At 30.8% G+C, this 20,866-nt stretch overlaps 1 non-coding gene across 1 annotated transcript; it reads left to right on the plus strand.

The window, feature by feature from the left end:
• Window positions 1-13,191: 13,191 nt before the first annotated feature.
• TRNAR-UCG (transfer RNA arginine (anticodon UCG)) lies at window positions 13,192-13,264 on the plus strand. The gene has a single exon. It is a non-coding gene; the product is annotated as a tRNA-Arg (tRNA).
• The last annotated feature ends 7,602 nt before the right edge of the window (window positions 13,265-20,866 follow it).

The following is a 20,866-nucleotide window of genomic DNA, read 5'->3' on the forward strand; positions in this document are numbered from 1 at the left end:
GGTTTTTTAGGTTTTTGGTGCATAGTAAAAGGTATCCTTTTGGAAAATGTAAGTATTTACCTCTTAACTTGTTCAATTTTGGTAATCTGTGTTGGAAAAAAATCTTTGACCAAATTGATACAATAAAGGATATTTGCATATCTGCATATAAAAATTATATCTCACATGTTTAAAATGAATCATTGAAATCCGAACATCCATAGTCCAATGAGAAATTGCTATAAAGCCTACATCCCTAATATTTTCATAAAACTTAAAAAACCTTTAGGAAAATGTCAGTGTTTACCTGTTAACTTGTTTGATTTTGGTAATCTGTGTTGCAAAGCAGTTCTTTGACCAAATTGATACTATAATGGTTATTTGCATATCTGCATATAAAAAATACATCTCACATGTTTAGAAGGAATCAGTGAAATCAGAACACCCATAGTTCAATGAGAAATTGCTCTAATGCCTACATCCCTAATCTTTTTATAAAACTTTATAGCATGCCTATAGAAAAGTTAAGTTATTTCTCAGCTAAGTTAAGGATTTTACAAAATCTAGGCTATGTGAAAGGTATACTTTGTAATGTTCACTCAACATAAATCACTAAAATATGTTGGATTTCATTTTGTAATTCATATGCAAGTTTTTCCAAAACATACCTCTAGAAAATGCTTCTAAATTTTGAATGTTATACTTGAGGTTACTATTACCACAACTTCCACAGGTTTGACAATTTCGACATAGATGACAGCGTGGCATAATGGATGAGGCGTCTGACTTCTGATCAGAAGATTGAGGGTTCGTGTCCCTTCATGGTCAAGTCATTCTTTTTGTCACTATTTGAAATCTTCAAACTCTGCATGAATTCAATGGATGACAATGTTGTAAAGAATGCACATTTCTAAATGTAATTCCCATAGGAAAATAAATACAACATAAACAATGATGTGCATGATGTACACATAGTTATAGGTTTTTTAGGTTTTTGGTGCATAGTAAAAGGTATCCTTTTGGAAAATGTATTTATTTACCTCTTAACTTGTTCAATTTTGGTAATCTGTGTTGGAAAAAAATCTTTGACCAAATTGATACAATAAAGGATATTTGCATATCTGCATATAAAAATTATATCTCACATGTTTAAAATGAATCATTGAAATCCGAACATCCATAGTCCAATGAGAAATTGCTATAAAGCCTACATCCCTAATATTTTCATAAAACTTAAAAAACCTTTAGGAAAATGTCAGTGTTTACCTGTTAACTTGTTTGATTTTGGTAATCTGTGTTGCAAAGCAATTCTTTGACCAAATTGATACTATAATGGTTATTTGCATATCTGCATATAAAAAATACATCTCACATGTTTAGAAGGAATCAGTGAAATCAGAACAGCCATAGCTCAATGAGAAATTGCTCTAATGCCTACATCCCTAATCTTTTTATAAAACTTTATAGCATGCCTATAGAAAAGTTAAGTTATTTCTCAGCTAAGTTAAGGATTTTACAAAATCTAGGCTATGTGAAAGGTATACTTTGTAATGTTCACTCAACATAAATCACTAAAATATGTTGGATTTCATTTTGTAATTCATATGCAAGTTTTTCCAAAACATACCTCTAGAAAATGCTTCTAAATTTTGAATGTTATACTTGAGGTTACTATTACCACAACTTCCACAGGTTTGACAATTTCGACATAGATGACAGCGTGGCATAATGGATGAGGCGTCTGACTTCTGATCAGAAGATTGAGGGTTCGTGTCCCTTCATGGTCAAGTCATTCTTTTTGTCACTATTTGAAATCTTCAAACTCTGCATGAATTCAATGGATGACAATGTTGTAAAGAATGCACATTTCTAAATGTAATTCCCATAGGAAAATAAATACAACATAAACAATGATGTGCATGATGTACACATAGTTATAGGTTTTTTAGGTTTTTGGTGCATAGTAAAAGGTATCCTTTTGGAAAATGTATTTATTTACCTCTTAACTTGTTCAATTTTGGTAATCTGTGTTGGAAAAAAATCTTTGACCAAATTGATACAATAAAGGATATTTGCATATCTGCATATAAAAATTATATCTCACATGTTTAAAATGAATCATTGAAATCCGAACATCCATAGTCCAATGAGAAATTGCTATAAAGCCTACATCCCTAATATTTTCATAAAACTTAAAAAACCTTTAGGAAAATGTCAGTGTTTACCTGTTAACTTGTTTGATTTTGGTAATCTGTGTTGCAAAGCAATTCTTTGACCAAATTGATACTATAATGGTTATTTGCATATCTGCATATAAAAAATACATCTCACATGTTTAGAAGGAATCAGTGAAATCAGAACAGCCATAGCTCAATGAGAAATTGCTCTAATGCCTACATCCCTAATCTTTTTATAAAACTTTATAGCATGCCTATAGAAAAGTTAAGTTATTTCTCAGCTAAGTTAAGGATTTTACAAAATCTAGGCTATGTGAAAGGTATACTTTGTAATGTTCACTCAAAATAAATCACTAAAATATGTTGGATTTCATTTTGTAATTCATATGCAAGTTTTTCCAAAACATATATCTAGAAAAAACTTCTAAATTTTGAATGTTATACTTGAGGTTACTATTACCACACCTTCCACAGGTTCGACAACTTCTATAAAGATGACCGCGTGGCCTAATGGATAAGCCATCTGACTTCGGATCAGAAGATTGAGTGTTCGAGTCCCTTCGTGGTCGAGTCTTTCATTTTGTCACAATTTGAAATCTTCAAACTCTGCATGAATTCAATGGATGACAATGTTGTAAAGAATGTACATTTCTAAATGTAGTTCCCATAGGAAAATAAATACAACATAAACAATGATGTGCATGATGTACACATAGTTATAGGTTTTTTAGGTTTTTGGTGCATAGTAAAAGGTATCCTTTTGGAAAAGGTAAGTATTTAACTGTTAACTTGTTCAATTTTGGTAATCTGTGTTGGAAAAAAATCTTTGACCAAATTGATACAATAAAGGATATTTGCATATCTGCATATAAAAATTATATCTCACATGTTTAAAATGAATCATTGAAATCCGAACATCCATAGTCCAATGAGAAATTGCTATAAAGCCTACATCCCTAATATTTTCATAAAACTTAAAAAACCTTTAGGAAAATGTCAGTGTTTACCTGTTAACTTGTTTGATTTTGGTAATCTGTGTTGCAAAGCAATTCTTTGACCAAATTGATACTATAATGGTTATTTGCATATCTGCATATAAAAAATACATCTCACATGTTTAGAAGGAATCAGTGAAATCAGAACACCCATAGTTCAATGAGAAATTGCTCTAATGCCTACATCCCTAATCTTTTTATAAAACTTTATAGCATGCCTATAGAAAAGTTAAGTTATTTCTCAGCTAAGTTAAGGATTTTACAAAATCTAGGCTATGTGAAAGGTATACTTTGTAATGTTCACTCAACATAAATCACTAAAATATGTTGGATTTCATTTTGTAATTCATATGCAAGTTTTTCCAAAACATACCTCTAGAAAATGCTTCTAAATTTTGAATGTTATACTTGAGGTTACTATTACCACAACTTCCACAGGTTTGACAATTTCGACATAGATGACAGCGTGGCATAATGGATGAGGCGTCTGACTTCTGATCAGAAGATTGAGGGTTCGTGTCCCTTCATGGTCAAGTCATTCTTTTTGTCACTATTTGAAATCTTCAAACTCTGCATGAATTCAATGGATGACAATGTTGTAAAGAATGCACATTTCTAAATGTAATTCCCATAGGAAAATAAATACAACATAAACAATGATGTGCATGATGTACACATAGTTAAAGGATTTTTAGGTTTTTGGTGCATAGTAAAAGGTATCCTTTTGGAAAATTTAAGTATTTACCTCTTAACTTGTTCAATTTTGGTAATCTGTGTTGGAAAAAAATCTTTGACCAAATTGATACAATAAAGGTTATTTGCATATCTGCATATAAAAATTATATCTCACATGTTTAAAATGAATCATTGAAATCCGAACATCCATAGTCCAATGAGAAATTGCTATAAAGCCTACATCCCTAATATTTTCATAAAACTTAAAAAACCTTTAGGAAAATGTCAGTGTTTACCTGTTAACTTGTTTGATTTTGGTAATCTGTGTTGCAAAGCAATTCTTTGACCAAATTGATACTATAATGGTTATTTGCATATCTGCATATAAAAAATACATCTCACATGTTTAGAAGGAATCAGTGAAATCAGAACAGCCATAGCTCAATGAGAAATTGCTCTAATGCCTACATCCCTAATCTTTTTATAAAACTTTATAGCATGCCTATAGAAAAGTTAAGTTATTTCTCAGCTAAGTTAAGGATTTTACAAAATCTAGGCTATGTGAAAGGTATACTTTGTAATGTTCACTCAACATAAATCACTAAAATATGTTGGATTTTATTTTGTAATTCATATGCAAGTTTTTCCAAAACATACCTCTAGAAAAAGCTTCTAAATTTTGAATGTTATACTTGAGGTTACTATTACCACACCTTCCACAGGTTCGACAATTTTGACATAGATGACAGCGTGGCATAATGGATGAGGCGTCTGACTTCTGATCAGAAGATTGAGGGTTCGTGTCCCTTCGTGGTCAAGTCGTTCTTTTTGTCACTATTTGAAATCTTCAAACTCTGCATGAATTCAATGGATGACAATGTTGTAAAGAATGTACATTTCTAAATGTAATTCCCATAGGAAAATAAATACAACATAAACAATGATGTGCATGATGTACACATAGTTATAGGTTTTTTAGGTTTTTGGTGCATAGTAAAAGGTATCCTTTTGGAAAATGTAAGTATTTACCTCTTAACTTGTTCAATTTTGGTAATCTGTGTTGGAAAAAAATCTTTGACCAAATTGATACAATAAAGGATATTTGCATATCTGCATATAAAAATTATATCTCACATGTTTAAAATGAATCATTGAAATCCGAACATCCATAGTCCAATGAGAAATTGCTATAAAGCCTACATCCCTAATATTTTCATAAAACTTAAAAAACCTTTAGGAAAATGTCAGTGTTTACCTGTTAACTTGTTTGATTTTGGTAATCTGTGTTGCAAAGCAGTTCTTTGACCAAATTGATACTATAATGGTTATTTGCATATCTGCATATAAAAAATACATCTCACATGTTTAGAAGGAATCAGTGAAATCAGAACACCCATAGTTCAATGAGAAATTGCTCTAATGCCTACATCCCTAATCTTTTTATAAAACTTTATAGCATGCCTATAGAAAAGTTAAGTTATTTCTCAGCTAAGTTAAGGATTTTACAAAATCTAGGCTATGTGAAAGGTATACTTTGTAATGTTCACTCAACATAAATCACTAAAATATGTTGGATTTCATTTTGTAATTCATATGCAAGTTTTTCCAAAACATACCTCTAGAAAATGCTTCTAAATTTTGAATGTTATACTTGAGGTTACTATTACCACAACTTCCACAGGTTTGACAATTTCGACATAGATGACAGCGTGGCATAATGGATGAGGCGTCTGACTTCTGATCAGAAGATTGAGGGTTCGTGTCCCTTCATGGTCAAGTCATTCTTTTTGTCACTATTTGAAATCTTCAAACTCTGCATGAATTCAATGGATGACAATGTTGTAAAGAATGCACATTTCTAAATGTAATTCCCATAGGAAAATAAATACAACATAAACAATGATGTGCATGATGTACACATAGTTATAGGTTTTTTAGGTTTTTGGTGCATAGTAAAAGGTATCCTTTTGGAAAATGTATTTATTTACCTCTTAACTTGTTCAATTTTGGTAATCTGTGTTGGAAAAAAATCTTTGACCAAATTGATACAATAAAGGATATTTGCATATCTGCATATAAAAATTATATCTCACATGTTTAAAATGAATCATTGAAATCCGAACATCCATAGTCCAATGAGAAATTGCTATAAAGCCTACATCCCTAATATTTTCATAAAACTTAAAAAACCTTTAGGAAAATGTCAGTGTTTACCTGTTAACTTGTTTGATTTTGGTAATCTGTGTTGCAAAGCAATTCTTTGACCAAATTGATACTATAATGGTTATTTGCATATCTGCATATAAAAAATACATCTCACATGTTTAGAAGGAATCAGTGAAATCAGAACAGCCATAGCTCAATGAGAAATTGCTCTAATGCCTACATCCCTAATCTTTTTATAAAACTTTATAGCATGCCTATAGAAAAGTTAAGTTATTTCTCAGCTAAGTTAAGGATTTTACAAAATCTAGGCTATGTGAAAGGTATACTTTGTAATGTTCACTCAACATAAATCACTAAAATATGTTGGATTTTATTTTGTAATTCATATGCAAGTTTTTCCAAAACATACCTCTAGAAAAAGCTTCTAAATTTTGAATGTTATACTTGAGGTTACTATTACCACACCTTCCACAGGTTCGACAATTTTGACATAGATGACAGCGTGGCATAATGGATGAGGCGTCTGACTTCTGATCAGAAGATTGAGGGTTCGTGTCCCTTCGTGGTCAAGTCGTTCTTTTTGTCACTATTTGAAATCTTCAAACTCTGCATGAATTCAATGGATGACAATGTTGTAAAGAATGTACATTTCTAAATGTAATTCCCATAGGAAAATAAATACAACATAAACAATGATGTGCATGATGTACACATAGTTATAGGTTTTTTAGGTTTTTGGTGCATAGTAAAAGGTATCCTTTTGGAAAATGTAAGTATTTACCTCTTAACTTGTTCAATTTTGGTAATCTGTGTTGGAAAAAAATCTTTGACCAAATTGATACAATAAAGGATATTTGCATATCTGCATATAAAAATTATATCTCACATGTTTAAAATGAATCATTGAAATCCGAACATCCATAGTCCAATGAGAAATTGCTATAAAGCCTACATCCCTAATATTTTCATAAAACTTAAAAAACCTTTAGGAAAATGTCAGTGTTTACCTGTTAACTTGTTTGATTTTGGTAATCTGTGTTGCAAAGCAGTTCTTTGACCAAATTGATACTATAATGGTTATTTGCATATCTGCATATAAAAAATACATCTCACATGTTTAGAAGGAATCAGTGAAATCAGAACACCCATAGTTCAATGAGAAATTGCTCTAATGCCTACATCCCTAATCTTTTTATAAAACTTTATAGCATGCCTATAGAAAAGTTAAGTTATTTCTCAGCTAAGTTAAGGATTTTACAAAATCTAGGCTATGTGAAAGGTATACTTTGTAATGTTCACTCAACATAAATCACTAAAATATGTTGGATTTCATTTTGTAATTCATATGCAAGTTTTTCCAAAACATACCTCTAGAAAATGCTTCTAAATTTTGAATGTTATACTTGAGGTTACTATTACCACAACTTCCACAGGTTTGACAATTTCGACATAGATGACAGCGTGGCATAATGGATGAGGCGTCTGACTTCTGATCAGAAGATTGAGGGTTCGTGTCCCTTCATGGTCAAGTCATTCTTTTTGTCACTATTTGAAATCTTCAAACTCTGCATGAATTCAATGGATGACAATGTTGTAAAGAATGCACATTTCTAAATGTAATTCCCATAGGAAAATAAATACAACATAAACAATGATGTGCATGATGTACACATAGTTATAGGTTTTTTAGGTTTTTGGTGCATAGTAAAAGGTATCCTTTTGGAAAATGTATTTATTTACCTCTTAACTTGTTCAATTTTGGTAATCTGTGTTGGAAAAAAATCTTTGACCAAATTGATACAATAAAGGATATTTGCATATCTGCATATAAAAATTATATCTCACATGTTTAAAATGAATCATTGAAATCCGAACATCCATAGTCCAATGAGAAATTGCTATAAAGCCTACATCCCTAATATTTTCATAAAACTTAAAAAACCTTTAGGAAAATGTCAGTGTTTACCTGTTAACTTGTTTGATTTTGGTAATCTGTGTTGCAAAGCAATTCTTTGACCAAATTGATACTATAATGGTTATTTGCATATCTGCATATAAAAAATACATCTCACATGTTTAGAAGGAATCAGTGAAATCAGAACAGCCATAGCTCAATGAGAAATTGCTCTAATGCCTACATCCCTAATCTTTTTATAAAACTTTATAGCATGCCTATAGAAAAGTTAAGTTATTTCTCAGCTAAGTTAAGGATTTTACAAAATCTAGGCTATGTGAAAGGTATACTTTGTAATGTTCACTCAAAATAAATCACTAAAATATGTTGGATTTCATTTTGTAATTCATATGCAAGTTTTTCCAAAACATATATCTAGAAAAAACTTCTAAATTTTGAATGTTATACTTGAGGTTACTATTACCACACCTTCCACAGGTTCGACAACTTCTATAAAGATGACCGCGTGGCCTAATGGATAAGCCATCTGACTTCGGATCAGAAGATTGAGTGTTCGAGTCCCTTCGTGGTCGAGTCTTTCATTTTGTCACAATTTGAAATCTTCAAACTCTGCATGAATTCAATGGATGACAATGTTGTAAAGAATGTACATTTCTAAATGTAGTTCCCATAGGAAAATAAATACAACATAAACAATGATGTGCATGATGTACACATAGTTATAGTTTTTTTAGGTTTTTGGTGCATAGTAAAAGGTATCCTTTTGGAAAAGGTAAGTATTTAACTGTTAACTTGTTCAATTTTGGTAATCTGTGTTGGAAAAAAATCTTTGACCAAATTGATACAATAAAGGATATTTGCATATCTGCATATAAAAATTATATCTCACATGTTTAAAATGAATCATTGAAATCCGAACATCCATAGTCCAATGAGAAATTGCTATAAAGCCTACATCCCTAATATTTTCATAAAACTTAAAAAACCTTTAGGAAAATGTCAGTGTTTACCTGTTAACTTGTTTGATTTTGGTAATCTGTGTTGCAAAGCAATTCTTTGACCAAATTGATACTATAATGGTTATTTGCATATCTGCATATAAAAAATACATCTCACATGTTTAGAAGGAATCAGTGAAATCAGAACACCCATAGTTCAATGAGAAATTGCTCTAATGCCTACATCCCTAATCTTTTTATAAAACTTTATAGCATGCCTATAGAAAAGTTAAGTTATTTCTCAGCTAAGTTAAGGATTTTACAAAATCTAGGCTATGTGAAAGGTATACTTTGTAATGTTCACTCAACATAAATCACTAAAATATGTTGGATTTCATTTTGTAATTCATATGCAAGTTTTTCCAAAACATACCTCTAGAAAATGCTTCTAAATTTTGAATGTTATACTTGAGGTTACTATTACCACAACTTCCACAGGTTTGACAATTTCGACATAGATGACAGCGTGGCATAATGGATGAGGCGTCTGACTTCTGATCAGAAGATTGAGGGTTCGTGTCCCTTCATGGTCAAGTCATTCTTTTTGTCACTATTTGAAATCTTCAAACTCTGCATGAATTCAATGGATGACAATGTTGTAAAGAATGCACATTTCTAAATGTAATTCCCATAGGAAAATAAATACAACATAAACAATGATGTGCATGATGTACACATAGTTAAAGGATTTTTAGGTTTTTGGTGCATAGTAAAAGGTATCCTTTTGGAAAATTTAAGTATTTACCTCTTAACTTGTTCAATTTTGGTAATCTGTGTTGGAAAAAAATCTTTGACCAAATTGATACAATAAAGGTTATTTGCATATCTGCATATAAAAATTATATCTCACATGTTTAAAATGAATCATTGAAATCCGAACATCCATAGTCCAATGAGAAATTGCTATAAAGCCTACATCCCTAATATTTTCATAAAACTTAAAAAACCTTTAGGAAAATGTCAGTGTTTACCTGTTAACTTGTTTGATTTTGGTAATCTGTGTTGCAAAGCAATTCTTTGACCAAATTGATACTATAATGGTTATTTGCATATCTGCATATAAAAAATACATCTCACATGTTTAGAAGGAATCAGTGAAATCAGAACAGCCATAGCTCAATGAGAAATTGCTCTAATGCCTACATCCCTAATCTTTTTATAAAACTTTATAGCATGCCTATAGAAAAGTTAAGTTATTTCTCAGCTAAGTTAAGGATTTTACAAAATCTAGGCTATGTGAAAGGTATACTTTGTAATGTTCACTCAACATAAATCACTAAAATATGTTGGATTTTATTTTGTAATTCATATGCAAGTTTTTCCAAAACATACCTCTAGAAAAAGCTTCTAAATTTTGAAAGTTATACTTGAGGTTACTATTACCACACCTTCCACAGGTTTGACAATTTCGACATAGATGACAGCGTGGCATAATGGATGAGGCGTCTGACTTCTGATCAGAAGATTGAGGGTTCGTGTCCCTTCATGGTCAAGTCATTCTTTTTGTCACTATTTGAAATCTTCAAACTCTGCATGAATTCAATGGATGACAATGTTGTAAAGAATGTACATTTCTAAATGTAATTCCCATAGGAAAATAAATACAACATAAACAATGATGTGCATGATGTACACATAGTTATAGGTTTTTTAGGTTTTTGGTGCATAGTAAAAGGTATCCGTTTGGAAAATGTAAGTATTTACCTCTTAACTTGTTCAATTTTGGTAATCTGTGTTGGAAAAAAATCTTTGACCAAATTGATACAATAAAGGATATTTGCATATCTGCATATAAAAATTATATCTCACATGTTTAAAATGAATCATTGAAATCCGAACATCCATAGTCCAATGAGAAATTGCTATAAAGCCTACATCCCTAATATTTTCATAAAACTTAAAAAACCTTTAGGAAAATGTCAGTGTTTACCTGTTAACTTGTTTGATTTTGGTAATCTGTGTTGCAAAGCAATTCTTTGACCAAATTGATACTATAATGGTTATTTGCATATCTGCATATAAAAAATACATCTCACATGTTTAGAAGGAATCACTGAAATCAGAACAGCCATAGCTCAATGAGAAATTGCTCTAATGCCTACATCCCTAATCATTTTATAAAACTTTATAGCATGCCTATAGAAAAGTTAAGTTATTTCTCAGCTAAGTTAAGGATTTTACAAAATCTAGGCTATGTGAAAGGTATACTTTGTAATGTTCACTCAACATAAATCACTAAAATATGTTGGATTTTATTTTGTAATTCATATGCAAGTTTTTCCAAAACATACCTCTAGAAAAAGCTTCTAAATTTTGAATGTTATACTTGAGGTTACTATTACCACACCTTCCACAGGTTCGACAATTTCGACATAGATGACAGCGTGGCATAATGGATGAGGCATCTGACTTCTGATCAGAAGATTGAGGGTTCGTGTCCCTTCGTGGTCAAGTCGTTCTTTTTGTCACTATTTGAAATCTTCAAACTCTGCATGAATTCAATGGATGACAATGTTGTAAAGAATGTACATTTCTAAATGTAATTCCCATAGGAAAATAAATACAACATAAACAATGATGTGCATGATGTACACATAGTTATAGGTTTTTTAGGTTTTTGGTGCATAGTAAAAGGTATCCTTTTTGAAAATGTAAGTATTTACCTCTTAACTTGTTCAATTTTGGTAATCTGTGTTGGAAAAAAATGTTTGACCAAATTGATACAATAAAGGATATTTGCATATCTGCATATAAAAATTATATCTCACATGTTTAAAATGAATCATTGAAATCCGAACATCCATAGTCCAATGAGAAATTGCTATAAAGCCTACATCCCTAATATTTTCATAAAACTTAAAAAACCTTTAGGAAAATGTCAGTGTTTACCTGTTAACTTGTTTGATTTTGGTAATCTGTGTTGCAAAGCAATTCTTTGACCAAATTGATACTATAATGGTTATTTGCATATCTGCATATAAAAAATACATCTCACATGTTTAGAAGGAATCACTGAAATCAGAACAGCCATAGCTCAATGAGAAATTGCTCTAATGCCTACATCCCTAATCTTTTTATAAAACTTTATAGCATGCCTATAGAAAAGTTAAGTTATTTCTCAGCTAAGTTAAGGATTTTACAAAATCTAGGCTATGTGAAAGGTATACTTTGTAATGTTCACTCAACATAAATCACTAAAATATGTTGGATTTCATTTTGTAATTCATATGCAAGTTTTTCCAAAACATACCACTAGAAAATGCTTCTAAATTTTGAATGTTATACTTGAGGTTACTATTACCACAACTTCCACAGGTTTGACAATTTCGACATAGATGACAGCGTGGCATAATGGATGAGGCGTCTGACTTCTGATCAGAAGATTGAGGGTTCGTGGTCAAGTCATTCTTTTTGTCACTATTTGAAATCTTCAAACTCTGCATGAATTCAATGGATGACAATGTTGTAAAGAATGTACATTTCTAAATGTAATTCCCATAGGAAAATAAATACAACATAAACAATGATGTGCATGATGTATACATAGTTATAGGTTTTTTAGGTTTTTGGTGCATAGTAAAAGGTATCCTTTTGGAAAATGTAAGTATTTACCTCTTAACTTGTTCAATTTTGGTAATCTGTGTTGGAAAAAAATCTTTGACCAAATTGATACAATAAAGGATATTTGCATATCTGCATATAAAAATTATATCTCACATGTTTAAAATGAATCATTGAAATCCGAACATCCATAGTCCAATGAGAAATTGCTATAAAGCCTACATCCCTAATATTTTCATAAAACTTAAAAAACCTTTAGGAAAATGTAAGTGTTTACCTGTTAACTTGTTTGATTTTGGTAATCTGTGTTGCAAAGCAGTTCTTTGACCAAATTGATACTATAATGGTTATTTGCATATCTGCATATAAAAAATACATCTCACATGTTTAGAAGGAATCAGTGAAATCAGAACACCCATAGTTCAATGAGAAATTGCTCTAATGCCTACATCCCTAATCTTTTTATAAAACTTTATAGCATGCCTATAGAAAAGTTAAGTTATTTCTCAGCTAAGTTAAGGATTTTACAAAATCTAGGCTATGTGAAAGGTATACTTTGTAATGTTCACTCAACATAAATCACTAAAATATGTTGGATTGCATTTTGTAATTCATATGCAAGTTTTTCCAAAACATATATCTAGAAAAAACTTCTAAATTTTGAATGTTATACTTGAGGTTACTATTACCACAACTTCCACAGGTTTGACAACTTTTATAAAGATGACCGTGTGGCCTAATGGATAAGGCGTCTGACTTCGGATCAGAAGATTGAGGGTTCGAGTCCCTTCGTGGTCGAGTCTTTCATTTTGTCACAATTTGAAATCTTCAAACTCTGCATGAATTCAATGGATGACAATGTTGTAAAGAATGTACATTTCTAAATGTAATTCCCATAGGAAAATAAATACAATATAAACAATGATGTGCATGATGTACACATAGTTATAGTTTTTTTAGGTTTTTGGTGCAGAGTTAAAGGTATCCTTTTGGAATAGGTAAGTATTTACCTGTTAACTTGTTCAATTTTGGTAATCTGTGTTGGAAAAAAATCTTTGACCAAATTGATACAATAAAGGATATTTGCATATCTGCATATAAAAATTATATCTCACATGTTTAAAATGAATCATTGAAATCCGAACATCCATAGTCCAATGAGAAATTGCTATAAAGCCTACATCCCTAATATTTTCATAAAACTTAAAAAACCTTTAGGAAAATGTAAGTGTTTACCTGTTAACTTGTTTGATTTTGGTAATCTGTGTTGCAAAGCAGTTCTTTGACCAAATTGATACTATAATGGTTATTTGCATATCTGCATATAAAAAATACATCTCACATGTTTAGAAGGAATCAGTGAAATCAGAACACCCATAGTTCAATGAGAAATTGCTCTAATGCCTACATCCCTAATCTTTTTATAAAACTTTATAGCATGCCTATAGAAAAGTTAAGTTATTTCTCAGCTAAGTTAAGGATTTTACAAAATCTAGGCTATGTGAAAGGTATACTTTGTAATGTTCACTCAACATAAATCACTAAAATATGTTGGATTGCATTTTGTAATTCATATGCAAGTTTTTCCAAAACATATATCTAGAAAAAACTTCTAAATTTTGAATGTTATACTTGAGGTTACTTTTACCACACCTTCCACAGGTTCGACAATTTCGACATAGATGACAGCGTGGCATAATGGATGAGGCGTCTGACTTCTGATCAGAAGATTGAGGGTTCGTGTCCCTTCATGGTCAAGTCATTCTTTTTGTCACTATTTGAAATCTTCAAACTCTGCATGAATTCAATGGATGACAATGTTGTAAAGAATGTACATTTCTAAATGTAATTCCCATAGGAAAATAAATACAACATAAACAATGATGTGCATGATGTACACATAGTTATAGGTTTTTTAGGTTTTTGGTGCATAGTAAAAGGTATCCTTTTGGAAAATTTAAGTATTTACCTCTTAACTTGTTCAATTTTGGTAATCTGTGTTGGAAAAAAATGTTTGACCAAATTGATACAATAAAGGATATTTGCATATCTGCATATAAAAATTATATCTCACATGTTTAAAATGAATCATTGAAATCCGAACATCCATAGTCCAATGAGAAATTGCTATAAAGCCTACATCCCTAATATTTTCATAAAACTTAAAAAACCTTTAGGAAAATGTCAGTGTTTACCTGTTAACTTGTCTGATTTTGGTAATCTGTGTTGCAAAGCAATTCTTTGACCAAATTGATACTATAATGGTTATTTGCATATCTGCATATAAAAAATACATCTCACATGTTTAGAAGGAATCACTGAAATCAGAACAGCCATAGCTCAATGAGAAATTGCTTTAATGCCTACATCCCTAATCTTTTTATAAAACGTTATAGCATGCCTATAGAAAAGTTAAGTTATTTCTCAGCTAAGTTAAGGATTTTACAAAATCTAGGCTATGTGAAAGGTATACTTTGTAATGTTCACTCAACATAAATTACTAAAAAATGTTGGATTTCATTTTGTAATTCATATGCAAGTTTTTCCAAAACATACCTCTAGAAAATGCTTCTAAATTTTGAATGTTATACTTGAGGTTACTATTACCACAACTTCCACAGGTTTCACAATTTCGACATAGATGACAGCGTGGCATAATGGATGAGGCGTCTGACTTCTGATCAGAAGATTGAGGGTTCGTGTCCCTTCATGGTCAAGTCATTCTTTTTGTCACTATTTGAAATCTTCAAACTCTGCATGAATTCAATGGATGACAATGTTGTAAAGAATGCACATTTCTAAATGTAATTCCCATAGGAAAATAAATACAACATAAACAATGATGTGCATGATGTACACATAGTTATAGGATTTTTAGGTTTTTGGTGCATAGTAAAAGGTATCCTTTTGGAAAATTTAAGTATTTACCTCTTAACTTGTTCAATTTTGGTAATCTGTGTTGGAAAAAAATCTTTGACCAAATTGATACAATAAAGGTTATTTGCATATCTGCATATAAAAATTATATCTCACATGTTTAAAATGAATCATTGAAATCCGAACATCCATAGTCCAATGAGAAATTGCTATAAAGCCTACATCCCTAATATTTTCATAAAACTTAAAAAACCTTTAGGAAAATGTAAGTGTTTACCTGTTAACTTGTTTGATTTTGGTAATCTGTGTTGCAAAGCAATTCTTTGACCAAATTGATACTATAATGGTTATTTGCATATCTGCATATAAAAAATACATCTCACATGTTTAGAAGGAATCAGTGAAATCAGAACAGCCATAGCTCAATGAGAAATTGCTCTAATGCCTACATCCCTAATCTTTTTATAAAACTTTATAGCATGCCTATAGAAAAGTTAAGTTATTTCTCAGCTAAGTTAAGGATTTTACAAAATCTAGGCTATGTGAAAGGTATACTTTGTAATGTTCACTCAACATAAATCACTAAAATATGTTGGATTTTATTTTGTAATTCATATGCAAGTTTTTCCAAAACATACCTCTAGAAAAAGCTTCTAAATTTTGAATGTTATACTTGAGGTTACTATTACTACACCTTCCACAGGTTCGACAATTTCGACATAGATGACAGCGTGGCATAATGGATGAGGCGTCTGACTTCTGATCAGAAGATTGAGGGTTCGTGGTCAAGTCATTCTTTTTGTCACTATTTGAAATCTTCAAACTCTGCATGAATTCAATGGATGACAATGTTGTAAAGAATGTACATTTCTAAATGTAATTCCCATAGGAAAATAAATACAACATAAACAATGATGTGCATGATGTATACATAGTTATAGGTTTTTTAGGTTTTTGGTGCATAGTAAAAGGTATCCTTTTGGAAAATGTAAGTATTTACCTCTTAACTTGTTCAATTTTGGTAATCTGTGTTGGAAAAAAATCTTTGACCAAATTGATACAATAAAGGATATTTGCATATCTGCATATAAAAATTATATCTCACATGTTTAAAATGAATCATTGAAATCCGAACATCCATAGTCCAATGAGAAATTGCTATAAAGCCTACATCCCTAATATTTTCATAAAACTTAAAAAACCTTTAGGAAAATGTAAGTTTTTACTTGTTAACTTGTTTGATTTTGGTAATCTGTGTTGCAAAGCAATTCTTTGACCAAATTGATACTATAATGGTTATTTGCATATCTGCATATAAAAAATACATCTCACATGTTTAGAAGGAATCACGGAAATCAGAACAGCCATAGCTCAATGAGAAATTGCTCTAATGCCTACATCCCTAATCTTTTTATAAAACTTTATAGCATGCCTATAGAAAAGTTAAGTTATTTCTCAGCTAAGTTAAGGATTTTACAAAATCTAGGCTATGTGAAAGGTATACTTTGTAATGTTCACTCAACATAAATCACTAAAATATGTTGGATTTTATTTTGTAATTCATATGCAAGTTTTTCCAAAACATACCTCTAGAAAAAGCTTCTAAATTTTGAATGTTATACTTGAGGTTACTATTACCACACCTTCCACAGGTTCGACAATTTCGACATAGATGACAGCGTGGCATAATGGATGAGGCGTCTGACTTCTGATCAGAAGATTGAGGGTTCGTGTCCCTTCGTGGTCAAGTCGTTCTTTTTGTCACTATTTGAAATCTTCAAACTCTGCATGAATTCAATGGATGACAATGTTGTAAAGAATGTACATTTCTAAATGTAATTCCCATAGGAAAATAAATACAACATAAACAATGATGTGCATGATGTACACATAGTTATAGGTTTTTTAGGTTTTTGGTGCATAGTAAAAGGTATCCTTTTGGAAAATGTAAGTATTTACCTCTTAACTTGTTCAATTTTGGTAATCTGTGTTGGAAAAAAATGTATGACCAAATTGATACAATAAAGGATATTTGCATATCTGCATATAAAAATTATATCTCACATGTTTAAAATGAATCATTGAAATCCGAACATCCATAGTCCAATGAGAAATTGCTATAAAGCCTACATCCCTAATATTTTCATAAAACTTAAAAAACCTTTAAGAAAATGTCAGTGTTTACCTGTTAACTTGTTTGATTTTGGTAATCTGTGTTGCAAAGCAATTCTTTGACCAAATTGATACTATAATGGTTATTTGCATATCTGCATATAAAAAATACATCTCACATGTTTAGAAGGAATCACTGAAATCAGAACAGCCATAGCTCAATGAGAAATTGCTCTAATGCCTACATCCCTAATCTTTTTATAAAACTTTATAGCATGCCTATAGAAAAGTTAAGTTATTTCTCAGCTAAGTTAAGGATTTTACAAAATCTAGGCTATGTGAAAGGTATACTTTGTAATGTTCACTCAACATAAATCACTAAAATATGTTGGATTTTATTTTGTAATTCATATGCAAGTTTTTCCAAAACATACCTCTAGAAAAAGCTTCTAAATTTTGAATGTTATACTTGAGGTTACTATTACCACACCTTCCACAGGTTCGACAATTTCGACATAGATGACAGCGTGGCATAATGGATGAGGCGTCTGACTTCTGATCAGAAGATTGAGGGTTCATGTCCCTTTGTGGTCAAGTCGTTCTTTTTGTCACTATTTGAAATCTTCAAACTCTGCATGAATTCAATGGATGACAATGTTGTAAAGAATGTACATTTCTAAATGTAATTCCCATGGGAAAATAAATACAACATAAACAATGATGTGCATGATGTACACATAGTTATAGTTTTTTTAGGTTTTTGGTGCATAGTTAAAGGTATCCTTTTGGAATAGGTAAGTATTTACCTGTTAACTTGTTCAATTTTGGTAATCTGTGTTGGAAAAAAATCTTTGACCAAATTGATACAATAAAGGATATTACATATCTGCATATAAAAATTATATCTCACATGTTTAAAATGAATCATTGAAATCCAAACATCCATAGTCCAATGAGAAATTGCTATAAAGCCTACATCCCTAATATTTTCATAAAACTTAAAAAACCTTTAGGAAAATATAAGTTTTTACTTGTTAACTTGTTTGATTTTGGTAATCTGTGTTGCAAAGCAATTCTTTGACCAAATTCATACTATAATGGTTATTTGCATATCTGCATATAAAAAATACATCTCACATGTTTAGAAGGAATCACGGAAATCAGAACAGCCATAGCTCAATGAGAAATTGCTCTAATGCCTACATCCCTAATCTTTTTATAAAACTTTATAGCATGCCTATAGAAAAGTTAAGTTATTTCTCAGCTAAGTTAAGGATTTTACAAAATCTAGGCTATGTGAAAGGTATACTTTGTAATGTTCACTCAACATAAATCACTAAAATATGTTGGATTGCATTTTGTAATTCATATGCAAGTTTTTCCAAAACATATATCTAGAAAAAACTTCTAAATTTTGAATGTTATACTTGAGGTTACTTTTACCACACCTTCCACAGGTTCGACAATTTCGACATAGATGACAGCGTGGCATAATGGATGAGGCGTCTGACTTCTGATCAGAAGATTGAGGGTTCGTGTCCCTTCATGATCCAGTCATTCTTTTTGTCACTATTTGAAATCTTCAAACTCTGCATGAATTCAATGGATGACAATGTTGTAAAGAATGTACATTTCTAAATGTAATTCCCATAGGAAAATAAATATAACATAAACAATGATGTGCATGATGTACACATAGTTATAGGTTTTTTAGGTTTTTGGTGCATAGTAAAAGGTATCCTTTTGGAAAATGTAAGTATTTACCTCTTAACTTGTTCAATTTTGGTAATCTGTGTTGGAAAAAAATGTTTGACCAAATTGATACAATAAAGGATATTTGCATATCTGCATATAAAAATTATATCTCACATGTTTAAAATGAATCATTGAAATCCGAACATCCATAGTCCAATGAGAAATTGCTATAAAGCCTACATCCCTAATATTTTCATAAAACTTAAAAAACCTTTAGGAAAATGTCAGTATTTACCTGTTAACTTGTTTGATTTTGGTAATCTGTGTTGCAAAGCAATTCTTTGACCAAATTGATACTATAATGGTTATTTGCATATCTGCATATAAAAAATACATCTCACATGTTTAGAAGGAATCAGTGAAATCAGAACAGCCATAGCTCAATGAGAAATTGCTCTAATGCCTACATCCCTAATCTTTTTATAAAACGTTATAGCATGCCTATAGAAAAGTTAAGTTATTTCTCAGCTAAGTTAAGGATTTTACAAAATCTAGGCTATGTGAAAGGTATACTTTGTAATGTTCACTCAACATAAATGACTAAAATATGTTGGATTTCATTTTGTAATTCATATGCAAGTTTTTCCAAAACATACCTCTAGAAAATGCTTCTAAATTTTGAATGTTATACTTGAGGTTACTATTACCACAACTTCCACAGGTTTGACAATTTTGACATAGATGACAGCGTGGCATAATGGATGAGGCGTCTGACTTCTGATCAGAAGATTGAGGGTTCGTGTCCCTTCATGGTCAAGTCATTCTTTTTGTCACTATTTGAAATCTTCAAACTCTGCATGAATTCAATGGATGACAATGTTGTAAAGAATGCACATTTCTAAATGTAATTCCCATAGGAAAATAAATACAACATAAACAATGATGTGCATGATGTACACATAGTTATAGGATTTTTAGGTTTTTGGTGCATAGTAAAAGGTATCCTTTTGGACAATTTAAGTATTTACCTCTTAACTTTTTCAATTTTGGTAATCTGTGTTGGAAAAAAATCTTTGACCAAATTGATACAATAAAGGTTATTTGCATATCTGCATATAAAAATTATATCTCACATGTTTAAAATGAATCATTGAAATCCGAACATCCATAGTCCAATGAGAAATTGCTATAAAGCCTACATCCCTAATATTTTCATAAAACTTAAAAAACCTTTAGGAAAATGTCAGTGTTTACCTGTTAACTTGTTTGATTTTGGTAATCTGTGTTGCAAAGCAATTCTTTGACCAAATTGATACTATAATGGTTATTTGCATATCTGCATATAAAAAATACATCTCACATGTTTAGAAGGAATCAGTGAAATCAGAACAGCCATAGCTCAATGAGAAATTGCTCTAATGCCTACATCCCTAATCTTTTTATAAAACTTTATAGCATGCCTATAGAAAAGTTAAGTTATTTCTCAGCTAAGTTAAGGATTTTACAAAATCTAGGCTATGTGAAAGGTATACTTTGTAATGTTCACTCAACATAAATCACTATAATATGTTGGATTTTATTTTGTAATTCATATGCAAGTTTTTCCAAAACATACCTCTAGAAAAAGCTTCTAAATTTTGAATGTTATACTTGAGGTTACTATTACCACACCTTCCACAGGTTCGACAATTTCGACATAGATGACAGCGTGGCATA

The sequence above is a fragment of the Taudactylus pleione genome, unplaced genomic scaffold (assembly GCF_031769625.1).
Source record: "Taudactylus pleione unplaced genomic scaffold, aTauple2 ptg000612l, whole genome shotgun sequence".
Taxonomy (NCBI): domain Eukaryota; kingdom Metazoa; phylum Chordata; class Amphibia; order Anura; family Myobatrachidae; genus Taudactylus; species Taudactylus pleione.